Source organism: Pleurodeles waltl, chromosome 12 (assembly GCF_031143425.1).
Source record: "Pleurodeles waltl isolate 20211129_DDA chromosome 12, aPleWal1.hap1.20221129, whole genome shotgun sequence".
Classification (NCBI taxonomy): domain Eukaryota; kingdom Metazoa; phylum Chordata; class Amphibia; order Caudata; family Salamandridae; genus Pleurodeles; species Pleurodeles waltl.
The window spans coordinates 971,900-991,116 of record NC_090451.1 but is presented as its reverse complement, the minus strand read 5'-3'; the positions used below and the strand labels follow the sequence as shown (position 1 = coordinate 991,116).

Here is a 19,217-nt window from a genome sequence, read left to right as displayed (position 1 = left end):
TATGGTAACTTGTTGTCTTCAGCTTTGCTCTATACGACCTTGTTGTCCATCCCTACTTCAGCTTGAATTTATATGTTAAATGTAATGTAATCATGAAAATTACACTTTCCAAACGTGTTCTATCCATATGTGATGTACTATCACACTACCCTCAAATGAGCTAAGATTGCTTTAATTCAGTTGTACGTGGATTTAAAGTGCAATATCATACAAATATTGTACTGGTATGGCGCTTTCGAGTCTCTAGGTGTCAGTTATTGGTGGTGTGCTTACATGTCAACATTAGGCAGCAAATAGTACACAATTAAGGAAAACTGCCTTCCCATTTAATGTGCATTGTTCTGCAAAAAGTTTTAAGTAGGAGAAAGTAAAACTTAGTTTATAAAACCACCTAAACTGGGAGTATTGCCGCTACAGCTATGACACTTCAGTTTAAAAACGTACGTGCATCAACAAGAAATATTTTTGCGCTAAATAAATTGCTGTCCGACTACTCACGTAATGCATAAAACTGAGGCAGTCGTAATTACAATACATTGAAGTAATATTTTGGTAGTTTTTGTTGACGATGACTCCGCTGCAAGCGATCAGATTACTTTTTATTAGTGAAGGCGCATCAGAGCCTTGATAAGTAAACTTACAAGGAGACACGCCTAGGTCGATGAACCTTTTAGACCAGGTTCGGGGACTTCCCAGTACGAGATGTCTTTTGGCATCACAAATCAATAGATCAATATCTCAACAACAATCACAATAACTAATCAGCATGCTCATCAATAACCTTTAATGAGAGTCAATAAAGTGAACACACCATGATCTTTCAGTCATGAATAACCACACCAATTTAGTTAAGTGTTAGGATATTTATTTCCCTACTGGTTACAATCTAAAGTCATTTCTGTTAATCTCGTCAGCAATTCATCTCATTAGTAACTCTTCAGATTTGCAATTAGAAACGCAATTAATCAATGCATAGAGAATATTCACTCAGTATTAACACATAATTATTAAGAAGCAACTTAGCAAAGTCTCAGTAGTGCATGGTTCAACAAAGCAAGAACTCAGTCATTTGTCTATTTGCGTCAGATTTTAGTGAACACCTTAAATAACCTCGTATTAGCATCAGCATGTTGGGCTTCATGCAAAACAATTTAGCAAACACAAATTTGGAAAACATCTAACTATGGCCTCTATCAAAGAGCAGTTGGTACCTAGAAAGAAAAGGCAAAGAGACAATTACAATTTTCATAAGATAGTTACCCATCCAACGGATCAGCAAACAGCGTCAGTCTTCGTCCTCGGGACATCAGTCTTTTGCATCATCAGCAAAGAAAGGACAGGGCAAAGTATCAGTATGGCATAGCTAAGGAACAAGAACTTCCCTCATATAGAGGAGAAGTAAGTATCAGGTAAGGAATAAGTAAAGGGTGGTTTAGAGTAACAGGGCGAACAAACGGCAAAGTCTCAAACGAAATGGCCTAAATGGCTCAGTAGAATGGCAAAGAATGGCTTGGAGTGGAATGTCCAATAAATGCCTGATTTCTCCTCGGGTCATGTGGTTAAATCAAAACTGTCTAATTTACTCCTAATTCCTCAATGGATAATCATTGGTGCATCGCCATCTCTGTCCAATAATCTTCACCAGAGTTTTACACAAACCACAGTTCTCATGTCGTTGATTGGCCCATGTTATTGACGTTTTCATCGGTTGGAATGTCAGGTAAGAAAAGTTACATTTTACGCTACAGTCAGTAGTTCCATTGTTTTCTTCTACTCCAGGCAGCCTTGTACCTGTTACAAATTACACTGTTGCATTCAGCAAGAATGTCTCCTTGAGCAAGTAGGGTCCCATGAGAAAGAATTTACTACAGCTACACACATCTCTAGCTTCTGGGAAAGTACAGTTTCATGTCCTTCAGGAAAATAGCACATTGCACGTTAGAAAAAGACAGTTTAATATGAGACCAGGCAGCTAGGCACAGACCTTCGCTAAACTAAGGCCTACTGCTTAATGAACAAACTCCTAATACATAACTCCAATTTTGATATGTTAATACAAATTAAAAACATTAGTACATGATTAATTCAGCATTAATAACTTTCATTAGTCTTCGTATACATTGGTAGCCAGTCCCCGTGGGCACATTTTTAAACGTGTGCATTATTTCTACGTTAACACATTTTTTATGCAGCTTCATTACACAATATATTGTAAGCTTTTCATGTTAATATTAATTTTAAAAGACACACTCCAGCAATCCCTCCTCTGATGACTCTTGTCATCACACAAATCTTCCCTACTAATTTTACATACTAAAATTCCCTCATATCAATCTCTTCCCTTCTTGGTTTCCTCTTTGATCTTGCCCTGAATAATTTTTCCCTTTGTTTTTCTTCCCTCCTCCTATTATTTTTCGCCATCTTAAATTTTATTATTTTACTAATTTGACATGCCACCCATGATCCAAATAAGCAATCTATAACAATCAATATCCCCTGTATTATTTTAGACAATATACCATGCCAAATGTTACTAATCCAGTTTCCCACTGAAGCAAATCCTTTCCCAACCTTTTTCCAAACACCTGGTTCTTTCAAATCCTTCAAGTCCGTACTATCCCTAGTCAAGTTAGTAAGCATACTTCTAATCTCATTACTATTATCTGGTATGTAAGCGCAACAATTACACCCATTGAGCAATCTACAAACTCTGACATTTTTCACTAAAAGAATGTCTAAAGCAAGCCTGTTTTGAAGAGTCATAGCCCCCTCCGCAGCAAGTTCAGTATCCATCAGGAGTATAGCCCCTGAAAAGTTTGTCAGCATGTTATCCTCAATAGTAGACAACTTTTGAATCTTTATGGAGTTCATAATAACTCCCACTGAAGAAATTATCGTCCCAAATATGTCTCCTACTACACCAGCAGCAGTCTCTTTCTTATGTCTAGTACAATGTAATTCAGACAATTTTGGTAACCTTTTCAAATCGTCAAGTTGATATATCTTTGGGAAAACTATCCCCAAATAACATGTCCCATACTATCCCTTTGGAAGACGGTAATAAGCATTAAGTCCACATATATAATAAATCCCGGGGATTGCTGGATCCTGTCCATTTAACATGAACGTCCATTTACTCTGAAACAAAAACACACGCTTACATTCACTCATTCCCACAAACACATTGTCATAGTATGATTTGGTCTTGGATATGCAAAGCTTTCCTACATGTAGTGCGTCTAAAGCTAACTTCCCTTGTTCTCTAATTGCACTATAACCGTCACTACTAGCAAAGGCCCGTTGCTGTAATCCTTTCTCTAGTTTATCCTTCAATGCCCTTCTTCTCTCTTCCGTGTGATCTAAAAAGCTTTTCTCTACAGGTGTAAGCAAACATGTCAAATTATTGTGGTGTGCATAAGATGTACTAATTGTTAATGTCGCCTGAAAGAATCCTTTAACTAACTTTATGCTATAGTACTTAGCTACCCCACTCACATCCTCTATGATAGGCACATTAGAAAACACAAGATCATGATTTGAGTAAAAATATTGAATCTCTTCCTGGTTATAGAATCTTGTTAGTAACAGACTACAACGTATCCCATATGTTAATGACAGTCTATGATAGGTAACCCCCTCTTGTACCGAAACAGGAATCTGTGTACACACAAAACAATTTTTTTCATCCATTGTGTCAACATACTCACTCAGCAAGCGATAGAAAACATCAGTGGATAGCTCCCCTTTCGAGTTAGTTCCCTCATGCAAGTATCTTGTATCCAGCTCAAACCTCTCCCAGGCTGTTAGTGCAGTGGTAGTCTCAGGAATTGTAGCATTGTTAGTCCCACTTTTATCCATTAGTGTCATACTCACAGCCACGACCCTAATGAATATTTATTACATGAACCTTTTTTGCAAAAGTATTTGGTTCAAGTAAACTTAAAGTGTTGGGATTCAAGCCCACGGCTCCAGAGAGACTGGAGCCTAAATGTAGCCAGTTTAGCCTGCTCAGCCACGCTACCTCACATCTACAAGCTCACAACTATAGTAACTTGGCCAAACACTGTGGACACCCGCTGTGGTGACCTGGCTATGCAGGGTAACGCAACATTCACCGACAGTTGAGCGAGTTACAGGTGAAAAGCAAAGTATAATAACTGTCTGCATATAATATATGTCTTTCCTTATTTATTCTTCTTCCCCATTGTATGTTTGCTCTCTGCTTTAGAAACGCGAGCTGTCATCACTGCAAGGAAACGTATCACACAGTGTACTACTGTTTACACTCACTGAACTTTCAGCATCACAGTGACCCCTCTCGTCGCCTCTATAGTTAGACTTCAAGACAGCTGGTTTGTTTACCGATACAATTCTTGTCACCTTAGGTTGTGGTTTTTTAAAATAAGAAGGCTCGGTCCCACTGTCTGGCTTCCCTTATATATATACGTCACCACTTTACATAGTCTCACCTCTCGCTATGTGGATCGTAGGTGCAGAAGGCAGAGAGTGAGACACTGATGCAGACAAAATACGTTTGTGAGTTGAGAAATACTGGCAGCGGTGAGATTTGAACCCACGCCTCCAAAGAGACTGGAGCATTAATCCAGCGCCTTAGACCGCTCGGCCACACTACCCTGTGCAAACTGGTTTCTGTAAGCTTTCTGAAGTGAGATGTTCTGTTGTATAGGGGAGTTGGAGATTAAGGGTGTATAGCCTGTGAAGTGATCCTAGGAAAGTCAACGCCAACAGCAGCAGGCACGTGATACATTCAGTAGGTCAGGATTGGCCCCGGGCCATGGGAGGTGTCAGGGAGCGCCAGTCCTGAGAGTCCGTAGGAAGACAACCCTTACATTGGCGTCCCGCACGCGCTGCTTCTCTTTCTTTAAGGATAAGGAATCAAACTATCTACGTCCCTCAACTTACCAACCCTCCGCCTCAGGAAAGATTTTGTGATTCATGAGCAGAACCCAGCTGGCGCTGTTTACAGTAATGCCTAAGCACAGTACTCAACTGAGCGGTGTTTCCAAACTGAGCCGTTGTACTGCCGTTAATACCATGGGATATGTCATTTATTTTTCACTTAAAATAGGGTTAACCCAGCCCTACCACATACTAAAAACTAAAGACGGAACAATAAACCGACGAGAATGGGATTCGAACCCACGCGTGCAGACCACAATGGATTAGCAGTCCATCGCCTTAACCACTCGGCCACCTCGTCTTCAAAACACTATGTTTCAGGAGTACAAAATATGGTGGCCAAAATGTGTTCTATTAGGTGATAGTTGTCTAAACATAATAAAGAGCATATATTTACAGATTGTTATGGTAACTTGTTGTCTTCAGCTTTGCTCTATACGACCTTGTTGTCCATCCCTACTTCAGCTTGAATTTATATGTTAAATGTAATGTAATCATGAAAATTACACTTTCCAAACGTGTTCTATCCATATGTGATGTACTATCACACTACCCTCAAATGAGCTAAGATTGCTTTAATTCAGTTGTACGTGTATTTAAAGTGCAATATCATACAAATATTGTACTGGTATGGCGCTTTCGAGTCTCTAGGTGTCAGTTATTGGTGGTGTGCTTACATGTCAACATTAGGCAGCAAATAGTACACAATTAAGGAAAACTGCCTTCCAGTTTAATGTGCATTGTTCTGCAAAATGTTTTAAGTAGGAGAAAGTAAAACTTAGTTTATAAAACCACCTAAACTGGGAGTATTGCCGCTACAGCTATGACACTTCAGTTTAAAAACGTACGTGCATCAACAAGAAATATTTTTGCGCTAAATAAATTGCTGTCCGACTACTCACGTAATGCATAAAACTGAGGCAGTCGTAATTACAATACATTGAAGTAATATTTTGGTAGTTTTTGTTGACGATGACTGCGCAGCAAGCGATCAGATTACTTTTTATTAGTGAAGGCGCGTCAGAGCCTTGATAAGTAAACTTGCAAGGAGACACGCCTAGGTCGATGAACCTTTTAGACCAGGTTCGGGGACTTCCCAGTACGAGATGTCTTTTGGCATCACAAATCAATAGATCAATATCTCAACAACAATCGCAATAACTAATCAGCATGCTAATCAATAACCTTTAACGAGAGTCAATAAAGTGAACACACCATGATCTTTCAGTCATGAATAACCACACCAATTTAGTTAAGTGTTAGGATATTTATTTCCCTACTGGTTACAATCTAAAGTCATTTCTGTTAATCTCATCAGCAATTCATCTCATTAGTAACTCTTCAGATTTGCAATTAGAAACGAAATTAATCAATGCATAGAGAATATTCACTCACTATTAATACATAATTATTAAGAAGCAACTTAGCAAAGTCTCAGTAGTGCATGGTTCAACAAAGCAAGAACTCAGTCATTTGTCTATTTGCGTCAGATTTTAGTGAACACCTTAAATAACCTGGTATTAGCATCAGCATGTTGGGCTTCATGCAAAACAATTTAGCAAACACAAATTTGGAAAACATCTATCTATGGCCTCTATCAAAGAGCAGTTGGTACCTAGAAAGAAAAGGCAAACAGACAATTACAATTTTCATCAGATAGTTACCCATCCAACGGATCAGCAAACAGCGTCAGTCTTCGTCCTCGGGACATCAGTCGTTTGCATCATCAGCAAAGAAAGGACAGGGCAAAGTATCAGTATGGCATAGCTAAGGAACAAGAACTTCCCTCATATAGAGGAGAAGTAAGTATCAGGTAAGGAATAAGTAAAGAGTGGTTTAGAGTAACAGGGCGAACAAACGGCAAAGTCTCAAACGAAATGGCCTAAATGGCTCAGTAGAATGGCAAAGAATGGCTTGGAGTGGAATGTCCAATAAATGCCTGATTTCTCCTCGGGTCATGTGGTTAAATCAAAACTGTCTAATTTACTCCTAATTCCTCAATGGATAATCATTGGTGCATCGCCATCTCTGTCCAATAATCTTCACCAGAGTTTTACACAAACCACAGTTCTCATGTCGTTGATTGGCCCATGTTATTGACGTTTTCATCCGTTGGAATGTCAGGTAAGAAAAGTTACATTTTACGCTACAGTCAGTAGTTCCATTGTTTTCTCCTACTCCAGGCAGCCTTGCACCTGTTACAAATTACACTGATGCATTCAGCAAGAATGTCTCCTTGAGCAAGTAGGGTCCCATGAGAAAGAATTTACTACAGCTACACACATCTCTAGCTTCTGGGAAAGTACAGTTTCATGTCCTTCAGGAAAATAGCACATTGCACGTTAGAAAAAGACAGTTTAATATGAGACCAGGCAGCTAGGCACAGACCTTCGCTAAACTAAGGCCTACTGCTTAATGAACAAACTCCTAATACATAACTCCAATTTTGATATGTTAATACAAATTAAAAACATTAGTACATAATTAATTCAGCATTAATAACTTTCATTAGTCTTCGTATACATTGGTAGCTACTCCCCGTGGGCACATTTCAAACGTGTGCATTATTTCTACGTTAACACATTTTTTATGCAGCTTCATTATACAATATATTGTAAGCTTTTCATGTTAATATTAATTTTAAAAGACACACTCCAGCAATCCCTCCTCTGATGACTCTTGTCATCACACAAATCTTCCCTACTAATTTTACATACTAAAATTCCCTCATATCAATCTCTTCCCTTCTTGGTTTCCCCTTTGATCTTGCCCTGAATAATTTTTCCCTTTGTTTTTCTTCCCTCCTCCTATTATTTTTCGCCATCTTCAATTTTATTCTTTTACTAATTTTACATGCCACCCATGATCCAAATAAGCAATCTATAACAATCAATATCCCCTTGTTGGAAAATGGGTTATTGGTAAGGGCAGGTAGGTACCTACACCTAGCAACAAGCCACTAACCTCCAATTAGGTACAGTTAGGTCTCAGTAAATTAATCCCAGCTCAACCCTTGGTAGCTTGGCAACGAGCGTCGAGGCTTAACTTAGGAGACAGTGTGTAAAGCATTCAAATATCACAAAACAGCAATTAAATAAAACACAGGAAACAGTTTAAAAATCCAAAACCAATTAATAACAATAGTTTATATTTTTATCTTTAAAATGACACAAAAACGAATTAAATTGGTTCAGGGGAACCGGAGATATGAATTTTAAAAGTATTATTATTTTTCTAGCGCTTAGAAACAAAAAGCGCCAATCGGGTCATCTGGTTGCACCAGGACCGGGGCAAAGTCAAAGTTTCAGGCCGACCGCGATGGAGCCCTGCTCGGCTACAAGTCGCGGGAGGCCTCGGTTAAAAAGTTACCTTCTGACTTAGTCTCTTTTTTGAAGTTTTTCTTCACCGGGACGAACCTGCCAGTTGAATCCGACCTCCTGGAGCCCTTGTCCGGATACGCGAAGTCGGTTTCCTCGGTGGTGATTTTTACCTTCGGACTTAGTCGTTTTTTCGAGATGAAAATCCTTCGACCGGGGTAAACCTGGATCTTGATCCGACGTCCGTGGAGCCCTTCTCGGATACGATGGCTGGGAGGTCCCGGTCAACTTTTTACCTTCGGACTTAGTCTTTTTTTCTGATGTTTTTCTTTACCGGGACGAACCACGAAGTCAGGCCGGGTCGCGGTTGAGGCAAGCCGGCTAGAATTTCCGCGGCGGGTCGGTCACTTTATGGAGCTTTTTTTCAAAATTTCTCAAATCCTTTCCAAACTTCTGGGGCTTCTCCCAGATGTTCTTTTAAGGTTCTTTTGGGGTCCACAGCTCACCCCAAGGGTCCAGAAGTTCTGTGATGGTCCTTGGGGGGTGCGGACTTCAACTCCCAGAATGCACCTGCAACAAACTCCTTTCTGGCCACTGGGCAGTGGTCAACTGGTCTCTTTTATCAGGAGTTGGTGCAGGGGACTCTGGTTTAGCAATTTTTCACCTGTAGCAAACAGGGAGTCCCTCCTTGAACCAGTTGAAGCCAGGCAAAGTCCTTCTTGTGGTGTAGCCCAAGTGTGCAGCTGGTGCAGTCCTTTTGAGTGCAGGGTCCAGGTGCAGGCCAGGGGTCCAGCAGGGCAGTCCTTCTTCTCCTTGTAGTTCCTTCTTCTTGAAATTTGGTGTGGATCTGAGGTGTGGGTGCAGGTCTGCCACTTTTATCCTTGCTCCTGGGTGAAAAGCAGGAGGGTCTTGGTTCTCCAATCAGGGACATGGTCGTCCCCCTGTGATGACCACTTCCTGGGAAGTGTGGCAAAAATCCATCCCAGAAGGCAACAGTCTCTAAAAATCCAAAATGGATGAATCTGATTTTTGGAGGATAGATCTGGCTGAGCCCACCCACTGGTGTGGCTAAAAATCATAAACACACCCCTCTCCTGCCCTCTCCTAATCTAATCAAGGGGGCACCTAATTGTCTGGGGTTGCAGGATGTGGGGGTGTTGCTGGGTGCTCCAAATGTCCTTCTCTGCCTTTGAAGACCAGTTTGGCCGCCCTCCCCCTTCCTGCCTCACCATCTGCTGAGGGGAGATTCTCTCCCCCAAGCACATTCCTTTGTGTGAAGTCAGGCCACTTCACACCTCATCAAGGTAGCCTGGCAGAAGCTGCTGCAGGCTGGCCAATCAGAGCACAGCAGCAAAAACAATGCAGAGCTGAAATTGGCAACTTTTTAGGTAAAGTCTAAACTTTTTACCTGAACAAGTTATATTAAATCCAACAACTGGAAGTTGTGGGATTTATTACAACAATTAATTTGATACCAAATTCTTGGTATGTAACATTTAAGGAGACTTTAAAATTTAAAATAAAGTCTGCCCATTTTAGCCTATGAAGGCCATTTACTTCAATGAGGGAAAAACAAATTTGGCTGTTTTTACCTCACCAGGGCTTATAAACTTATTTTTATAAAGTCCCTGCTTATAGTTACATGGCACCCAGCCCTAGGGGCACATAGGGCACACCTTAGGGGTGACTTATATGTAAAAATAAGGTAGTTTAAGACTTTGGAAGTACCTTTAATTCCAAAGTCGAATTTGCATATAACTTTAATTTAAAAGCAGCCAGCAAGGCAGGCTTGCTTTTAAAATGACACTGGGCACCTCAGCAGTGCACCTAGGTGTGCACCACCTATGCTGTGGTCCCTAAACCTACATGCCCTACCATATACTAGGGACTTATAGGTAGGTTAACTTAGCCAATTATAATTAGCCTAATTTGCATATCCATTTTACACAGAGCACTGGCCCTGGGACTGGCAAGCAGTACCCAGGGCACAGCCAATAGTCAGTAACCACCAGTACCTATCCAAAAAGAGTGGGGGTGATCAGGCAAAAAAGGAGGACTTTCCTACACTGCCCCCCCCCAGATGAAAGGTGATGGGTACTAACCTACACCCTGGTAGTCCTCATCAGCTAAGTGGAAAAACCTGGAAAGGCCATCTGCATTGGCATAGGCAGTCCCAGGTCTGTGCTCCACTGTGAAGTCCATCCCCTGTAGGGAAATGGACCACCTTAACAGTTTTTGGTTCTCCCCCCTCATCTGCATCAACCATCTGAGAGGTCTGTGGTCACTTTGTACACGGAAGTGAGTGCCAAACAAGTAAGGCCTCAACTTCTTCAGGGACCAGACCACAGCAAAGGCCTCCCTCTCAATGGCACTCCATTTTTTCTCTCTGGGGAGTAGTCGCCTGCTGATGAAGGCAACTGGGTGATCATGGCCCTCTTCATTAACTTGTGCTAACACTGCCCCAATCCCTTCCTCTGAAGCATCTGTTTGCACTACAAATTCCTTGCTATAGTCAGGGGCCAGTAACACTGGTGCTGAACACATAGCCTGTTTTAGAGTGTCAAAAGCTTTCTGACACTCTGGGGTCCAAATGACCTTTTTGGGCTGTTTCTTGGAGGTAAGCTCAGTCAGAGGGGCCACTATGGTCCCAAAATTCTGAACAAACCTCCTGTAGTACCCAGTCAGGCCAAGAAAGGCCCTGACCTGAGTCTGGGTTTTTGGAGCCTCCCAATCCAGGATAGTCTGGATCTTGGGCTGGAGAGGTTGTACCTGGCCTCCACCAACAAGGTGGCCCAGGTACACAACAGAACTTTGCCCTATCTGGCACTTGCTTGCCTTGATAGTCAGGCCTGCTTGAAGCAGGGCCTGAAGCACTTCCTTCAGGTGGACCATGTGGTCCCTCCAGGTGGAACTAAATACAGCTATATCATCCAGATAAGCTGCACTAAAAGATTCCAACCCAGATAGGACTCTATTCACCAACCGTTGGAAGGTGGCAGGAGCATTTTTCATGCCAAAGGGCATCACCTTGAACTGAAAGTGGCCCTCTGGTGTGGAAAATGCTGACCTCTCCTTAGCTCTTGGACTTAAGGCAATCTGCCAATATCCTGAGGTCAGATCAAATGTGCTCAGGAATTTGGCAGCCCCCAACCTGTCAATGAGCTCATCAGCTCTAGGTATGGGGTGAGCATCAGTCCTAGTGACTGCGTTTAGACCTCTGTAGTCCACACAGAATCTCAATTCTTTCTTCCCACCTTGGGGATTAGCTTTGGGCACCAGAACCACTGGACTGGACCAAGGACTATCAGAGGGCTCAATTACCTTGAGGTCCACCATCTTAGCCACTTCAGCTTTGATGTTGGCCTTGACCTGGTCAGACAGCCTGTACAGCTTGTTCTTGACAGGCAAGCTGTCACCAGTGTCAACATCATGGACACACCAATTGGTGAGTCCAGGGGTCAGGGAGAACAGACTAGCAAACTGTCCCAAAACTTGCTTACAGTCTTGTTGTTGCTGATCTGTCAATTTGGGAGAGAGTACCACTCCCTCCACTGACCCATCTTTTGCTTTTGAGGACAGGAGGTCTGGCAGAGGTTCACCCTCCTCCTCCTTCCCTTCATCAGTGACCATCAGCATGGTCATGTCTGCCCTGTCCTGGTGGGGTTTCATCCTGTTTACATGCAGGATCCTGTGAGGATTCCTGGGGGTGCCAAGGTCCACCAAGTAGGTGACCTCACCTTTTTTTTCCAGAATTGGATAGGGCCCAGTCCATTTGGCCAGTAGTGCCCTAGGAGCCATGGGCTCCAAAACCCACACCAGCTGTCCTGGGTGATACTCAGGCATGGTAGCCTTTTGATCATGCCAGAGCTTCATGAGCTCCTGACTGGCCTCCAGGTTTCTGCTTGCCTTCTTCATATACTCAGCCATGCGAGACCGCAGGCCTAGTACATAATCTAGCACATTCTCCTTGGATTCCTTGAGAGGCTTTTCCCAAGACTCTCTCACCAAGCACAATGGGCCTCTTACAGGGTGCCCAAACAGTAACTCAAAGGGGCTGAATCCAACCCCCTTCTGCGGCACCTCTCTGTAGGCAAACAGCAGGCATGGGAGGAGGACATCCCATCTCCTCCTGAGTTTGTCAGACAAACCCATGATCATGCCCTTCAGGGTCTTATTGAATCTTTCCACTAGACCATTGGTCTGTGGATGGTAGGGTGTGCTGAACTTATAAGTAACACCACACTCCTCCCACATGGCTTTCAGATAGGCTGACATAAAGTTTGTGCCCCTATCTGAGACTACCTCCTTTGGGAATCCCACTCTGGTGAACACACCAAGTAGGGCCCTACCCACTGTGGGAGCAGTGACTGTCCGGAGGGGTATTGCCTCAGGGTACCTGGTGGCATGGTCCACAACCACCACAATGTACCTATTACCTGAAGCAGTTGGTGGGTCTAGGGGACCAACAATGTCAATCCCCACCCTCTCAAAGGGAGTCCCAACCACTGGCAGTAGTATCAAGGGAGCCTTTGGCTTGCCCCCTGTCTTGCCACTGGCTTGACAGGTGACACAGGAGCTGCAAAACTCCCTGACCTTTTCTGACATTTGGGGCCAATAAAAATGGTTGACCAGCCTGTTCCAGGTCTTGGTCTGTCCCAAATGACCAGCTAAGGGGATATCATGGCTTAAGGTAAGGAGGAATTCTCTATACTTTTGGGGGACCACTACTCTCCTAGTAGCCCCTTCTTTGAGGGCCCTTGCCTCAGTGTAGAGAACTCCATCCTCCCAGTAAACCTTGTGGGTACCACTGGAATCCCCTTGTTCTTGCCTGGCAGCAGTCTGCCTCAGGCCCTCAAGAGTGGGACACTCTCTTTGTCCCCGGCACAAATCTTCTCTGGTGGGCCCACCTGCCCCTTGCAGTTCTGCCAAGTCAGGCAGAGTTTGCAGGGAAAGTGTCCCTCCTTCAGAGTTCAGATCCTCCCCCTCAGGGTTGGATTCTTCCTGACTCTCTGTACTTGTTGGGGCTGGCAAGCCAGACCCAGTGCCCTTTCTCTTCTTCTTGGAGGCTTGGCCCATTGTTCCAGGGTCCAAGTGTCCAGCATTTCCCTGCTGTGCTGCCTGTGACCTGGTCACAGCACACACCCATTCAGGGAGGTCCAGCATCTGTGCATGGACCCTTCTCTCCACTTCTGACCACTCAGATGCTTCAAGATCATTTCCCAGCAGACACTCTACTGGGAGGGCAGGAACTACAGCTACTTTTTTAGGGCCAGTCATACCTCCCCATTCCAGACTCACCATAGCCATGGGATGGAGTTTGGTTCTGGTATCTGCATAAGTCACCTGGTGGAAAACACCAGGTAAGACCTGCTCTGGAGAAACCAGCTTTTCTGTGACCATTGTCACACTGGCTCCTGTATCTCTCAGAGCTTCTACTTCAGTCCCATTGACTTTAGGCCTCTGCCTATACCTCTCCATGATGGGAGGTAAGGTGGCCAAAGTTGCAATGTCCACCCCACCCACGGATACTAAGGTGACCTCAGTGTACCCTGATTCCACCCCTGGGCCAACTTCCACCCCCAACCCTACACTAGCAATCCCCTGGGATTGCCCACCAGTGGGGGGCTTCTTGGAGCAGATAGCATCTCCTCTTTTATGTCCTGGCTGATGACAGTCAAAACACTTGCCGGCCTTAGCAAGCTCCTGAAACCTTCCTGCTTTAGCAGGATCATAATTCTTTCCCTGATACCCTTTCCCTTTAAAAGTGAATTGGCTCGGGGCTCCCCCTCCCTGAGAAGTTTTTGGGGACTCTTGTGAGGACTCTTTGGGTTTTTTGTCATCTTTCCCCTGGTTCTTCCCCTGAGAAGAACCATGTCCTCCCTTTTTCTGATCACCCCCTGGGGGTTTCTGGTTAACCCTAGTTCTTAACCAGTCATCTGCTGCCTCCCCCAGCTCTCTGGGGTTGGTCAACCTAGAGTCTACTAGATACTGGCAGAGCCTCTCTTGGACACAATTAGTTAGAAGGTGCTCCCTCATAATCAAATTGTACAGCCCCTCAAAGGTACTTACCCTGTTGCCCTGTATCCAGCCCTCCAGTGCCTTTACTGAGATGTCCACAAAGTCCACCCAGGACTGGGTGCTTGTCTTTTGGGTGTCCCTAAACTTAAGCCTATACTGCTCTGGGGTCAGACCAAACTTTTTAGTCAAGCAACTCTTCATACTGGGGTATGAGTCTGCATCCTCCCCACTCATGGTTAGGAGCCTATCCCTCCCAGAGTTGGGAACTAACTCCCAAAGAAGTGAACCCCAGTACTGAGGCTTGACTTTCCTCATCTGGAGGGCCCTCTCAAAGGCCCCCAGCCACTTGTCTATGTCATCCCCCTCTACATAGGCCGGAACCACCCCTTTGGGTAATCTGGGGGCAAAACCCCCACCCTGGGACACCTCAGCTTCTTTCTCGCTGCCACCATCTTTTCTTTCTTTGCTTGCCCACTTTTTCTTTTCTAGGGCAAGCTTATCTGCTTCCAAAGCTATGGAGGCTAGCTGGGCTTCCAGCTCTCTTTCTCTGATGGATGGGTTCTCTCCTCCTGAAAGAACCCCCTTCCTACCACTAGCTTTGGGTCTGCCCCTAGTGACTGTATCCACTGAGGTCCGTTCTTCCTCATCCTCACTTGGGGTCTGATGCCTTCCCTCCCCTGAGAGGTTAGAGCTAGCATCCTCCCCTTTTTCCTCCTCCTCTGGAGCTTCCTCTGTCTCTACCTCTTGGGCCTCAGCCCATGCTGTCAGGGATTTAATCAGGATTTGCTTCCTGAGATCAGTGGTTGCAGGCAACCCTCTCTCAATACACAACCCCCTAAGCTGGACTACTGTCAGTGTGGGTAGGCTATCCAGATCAAGCTCCATGGTTCCCTAGTTTTGTGTCACAAAAACTTTTTGCAAAAATTGGAAACAAGAATTTAGAAAAATTACAAAAATTCAATAATTGAAATTAATCCAAATTAAAAAAAAATGAAAAATGTAAAATTAAAAAAAAATTAAATAATTTTTGCACTAAGACAATTTAAAGGATTTTTAATTTGTTTTACTTAAAACTGTAACGTGATACTGAACACAAGTACAGGATCCCACCGCTGCCACCAAAAATGTTGGAAAATGGGTTATTGGTAAGGGCAGGTAGGTACCTACACCTAGCAACAAGCCACTAACCTCCAATTAGGTACAGTTGGGTCTCAGTAAATTAATCCCAGCTCAACCCTTGGTAGCTTGGCAACGAGCGTCAAGGCTTAACTTAGGAGACAGTGTGTAAAGCATTCAAATATCACAAAACAGCAATTAAATAAAACACAGGAAACAGTTAAAAAATCCAAAACCAATTTATAAAAATAGTTTATATTTTTATCTTTAAAATGACACAAAAACGAATTAAATTGGTTCAGGGGAACCGGAGATATGAATTTTTAAAGTATTATTATTTTTCTAGCGCTTAGAAACAAAAAGCGCCAATCGGGTCATCTGGTTGCACCAGGACTGGGGCAAAGTCAAAGTTTCAGGCCGACCGCGATGGAGCCCTGCTCGGCTACAAGTCGCGGGAGGCCTCGGTTAAAAAGTTACCTTCTGACTTAGTCTCTTTTTTGAAGTTTTTCTTCACCAGGACGAACCTGCCAGTTGAATCCGACCTCCTGGAGCCCTTGTCCGGATACGCGAAGTCGGTTTCCTCGGTGGTGATTTTTACCTTCGGACTTAGTCGTTTTTTTCGAGATGAAAATCCTTCGACCGGGGTAAACCTGGATCTTGATCCGACGTCCGTGGAGCCCTTCTCGGATACGATGGCTGGGAGGTCCCGGTCAACTTTTTACCTTCGGACTTAGTCTTTTTTTCGGATGTTTTTCTTTACCGGGATGAACCACGAAGTCAGGCCGGGTCGCGGTTGAGGCAAGCCGGCTAGAATTTCCGCGGCGGGTCGGTCACTTTATGGAGCTTTTTTTCAAAATTTCTCAAATCCTTTCCAAACTTCTGGGGCTTCTCCCAGATGTTCTTTTAAGGTTCTTTTGGGGTCCACAGCTCACCCCAAGGGTCCAGAAGTTCTGTGATGGTCCTTGGGGGGTGCGGACTTCAACTACCAGAATGCACCTGGCGCAAACTCCTTTCTGGCCACTGGGCAGTGGTCAACTGGTCTCTTTTTTCAGGAGTTGGTGCAGGGGACTCTGGTTTAGCAATTTTTCACCTGTAGCAAACAGGGAGTCCCTCCTTGAACCAGTTGAAGCCAGGCAAAGTCCTTCTTGTGGTGAAGCCCAAGTGTGCAGCTGGTGCAGTCCTTCTGAGTGCAGGGTCCAGGTGCAGGCCAGGGGTCCAGCAGGGCAGTCCTTCTTCTCCTTGTAGTTCCTTCTTCTTGAAATTTGGTGGGGATCTGAGGTGTGGGTGCAGGTCTGCCACTTTTATCCTTGCTCCTGGGTGAAAAGCAGGGGGGTCCTGGTTCTCCAATCAGGGACAGGGTCGTCCCCCTGTGATGACCACTTCCTGGGAAGTGTGGCAAAAATCCATCCCAGAAGGCAACAGTCTCTAAAAATCCAAAATGGATGAATCTGATTTTTGGAGGATAGATCTGGCTGAGCCCACCCACTGGTGTGGCTAAAAATCATAAACACACCCCTCTCCTGCCCTCTCCTAATCTAATCAAGGGGGCACCTAATTGTCTGGGGTTGCAGGATGTGGGGGTGTTGCTGGGTGCTCCAAATGTCCTTCTCTGCCTTTGAAGACCAGTTTGGCCGCCCTCCCCCTTCCTGCCTCACCATCTGCTGAGGGGAGATTCTCTCCCCCAAGCACATTCCTTTGTGTGAAGTCAGGCCACTTCACACCTCATCAAGGTAGCCTGGCAGAAGCTGCTGCAGGCTGGCCAATCAGAGCACAGCAGCAAAAACAATGCAGAGCTCAAATTGGCAACTTTTTAGGTAAAGTCTAAACTTTTTACCTGAACAAGTTATATTAAATCCAACAACTGGAAGTTGTGGGATTTATTACAACAATTAATTTGATACCAAATTCTTGGTATGTAACATTTAAGGAGACTTTAAAATGTAAAATAAAGTCTGCCCATTTTAGCCTATGAAGGCCATTTACTTCAATGAGGGAAAAACAAATTTGGCTGTTTTTACCTCACCAGGGCTTATAAACCTATTTTTATTAAGTCCCTGCTTATAGTTACATGGCACCCAGCCCTAGGGGCACATAGGGCACACCTTAGGGGTGACTTATATGTAAAAATAAGGTAGTTTAAGACTTTGGAAGTACCTTTAATTCCAAAGTCGAATTTGCATATAACTTAAATGTAAAAGCAGCCAGCAAGGCAGGCTTGCTTTTAAAATGACACTGGGCACCTCAGCAGTGCACCTAGGTGTGCACCACCTATGCTGTGGTCCCTAAACCTACATGCCCTACCATATACTAGGGACTTATAGGTAGGTTAACTTAGCCAATTATAATTAGCCTAATTTGCATATCCATTTTACACAGAGCACTGGCCCTGGGACTGGTAAGCAGTACCCAGGGCACAGCCAAGAGTCAGTAACCACCAGTACCTATCCAAAAAGAGTGGGGGTGATCAGGCAAAAAAGGAGGACTTTCCTACACCCCTGTATTATTTTAGACAATATCCCATGCCAAATGTTACTAATCCAATTTCCCACTGAAGCAAATCCTTTCCCAACCTTTTTCCAAACACCTGGTTCTTTCAAATCCTTCAAGTCCGTACTATCACTAGTCAAGTTAGTAAGCATACTTCTAATCTCATCACTATTATCTGGTATGTAAGCGCAACAATTACACCCATTGAGCAATCTACAAACTCTGCCATTTTTCACTGAAAGAATGTCTAAAGCAAGCCTGTTTTGAAAGTCATAGCCCCCTCCGCAGCAAGTTCAGTATCCATCAGGAGTATAGCCCCTGAAAAGTTTGTCAGCATGTTATCCTCAATAGTAGACAACTTTTGAATGTTTATGGAGTTCATAATAACGCCCACTGAAGAAGTTATCGTCCCAAAAATGTCTCCTACTACACCAGCAGCAGTCTCTTTCTTATGTCTAGTACGATGTAATTCAGACAATTTTTGTAACCTTTTCAAATCGTCAAGTTGATATATCTTTGGGAAAACTATCCCCAAATAACATGTCCCATACTATCCCTTTGGAAGACGGTAATAAGCATTAAGTCCACATATATAATAATCCCGGAGATTGCTGGATCCTGTCCATTTAACATGAACGTCCATTTACTCTGAAACAAAAACACACGCTTACATTCACTCATTCCCACAAACACATTATCATAGTATGATTTGGTCTTGGATATGCAAAGCTTTCCTACATGTAGTGCGTCTAAAGCTAACTTCCCTTGTTCTCTAATTGCACTATAACCGTCACTACTAGCAAAGGCCCGTTGCTGTAATCCTTTCTCTAGTTTACCCTTCAATGTCCTTCTTCTCTCTTCCGTGTGATCTAAAAAGCTTTTCTCTACAGGTGTAAGCAAACATGTCAAATTATTGCGGTGTGCATAAGATGTACTAATTGTTAATGTCGCCTGAAATAATCCTTTAACTAACTTTATGCTATAGTACTTAGCTACCCCACTCACATCCTCTATGATAGGCACATTAGAAAACACAAGATCATGATTTGAGTAAAAATATTTAATCTCTTCCTGGTTATAGAATCTTGTTAGTAACAGACTACAACGTATTCCATATGTTGATGACAGTCTATGATAGGTAACCCCCTCTTGTACCGAAACAGGAATCTGTGTACACACAAAACAATCTTTTGCATCCATTGTGTCAACACACTCACTCAGCAAGCGATAGAAAACATCAGTGGATAGTTCCCCTTTCGAGTTAGTTCCCTCATGCAAGTATCTTGTATCCAGCTCAAACCTCTCCCAGGCTGTTAGTGCAGTGGTAGTCTCAGGAATTGTAGCATTGTTAGTCCCACT

At 43.7% G+C, this 19,217-nt stretch overlaps 1 non-coding gene across 1 annotated transcript; it reads right to left on the bottom strand.

Annotated features, from left to right (window-relative positions):
• Positions 1-5,139: 5,139 nt before the first annotated feature.
• Positions 5,140-5,221, bottom strand: TRNAS-GCU (transfer RNA serine (anticodon GCU)). Its single transcript has one exon. It is a non-coding gene; the product is annotated as a tRNA-Ser (tRNA).
• Positions 5,222-19,217: the final 13,996 nt, after the last annotated feature.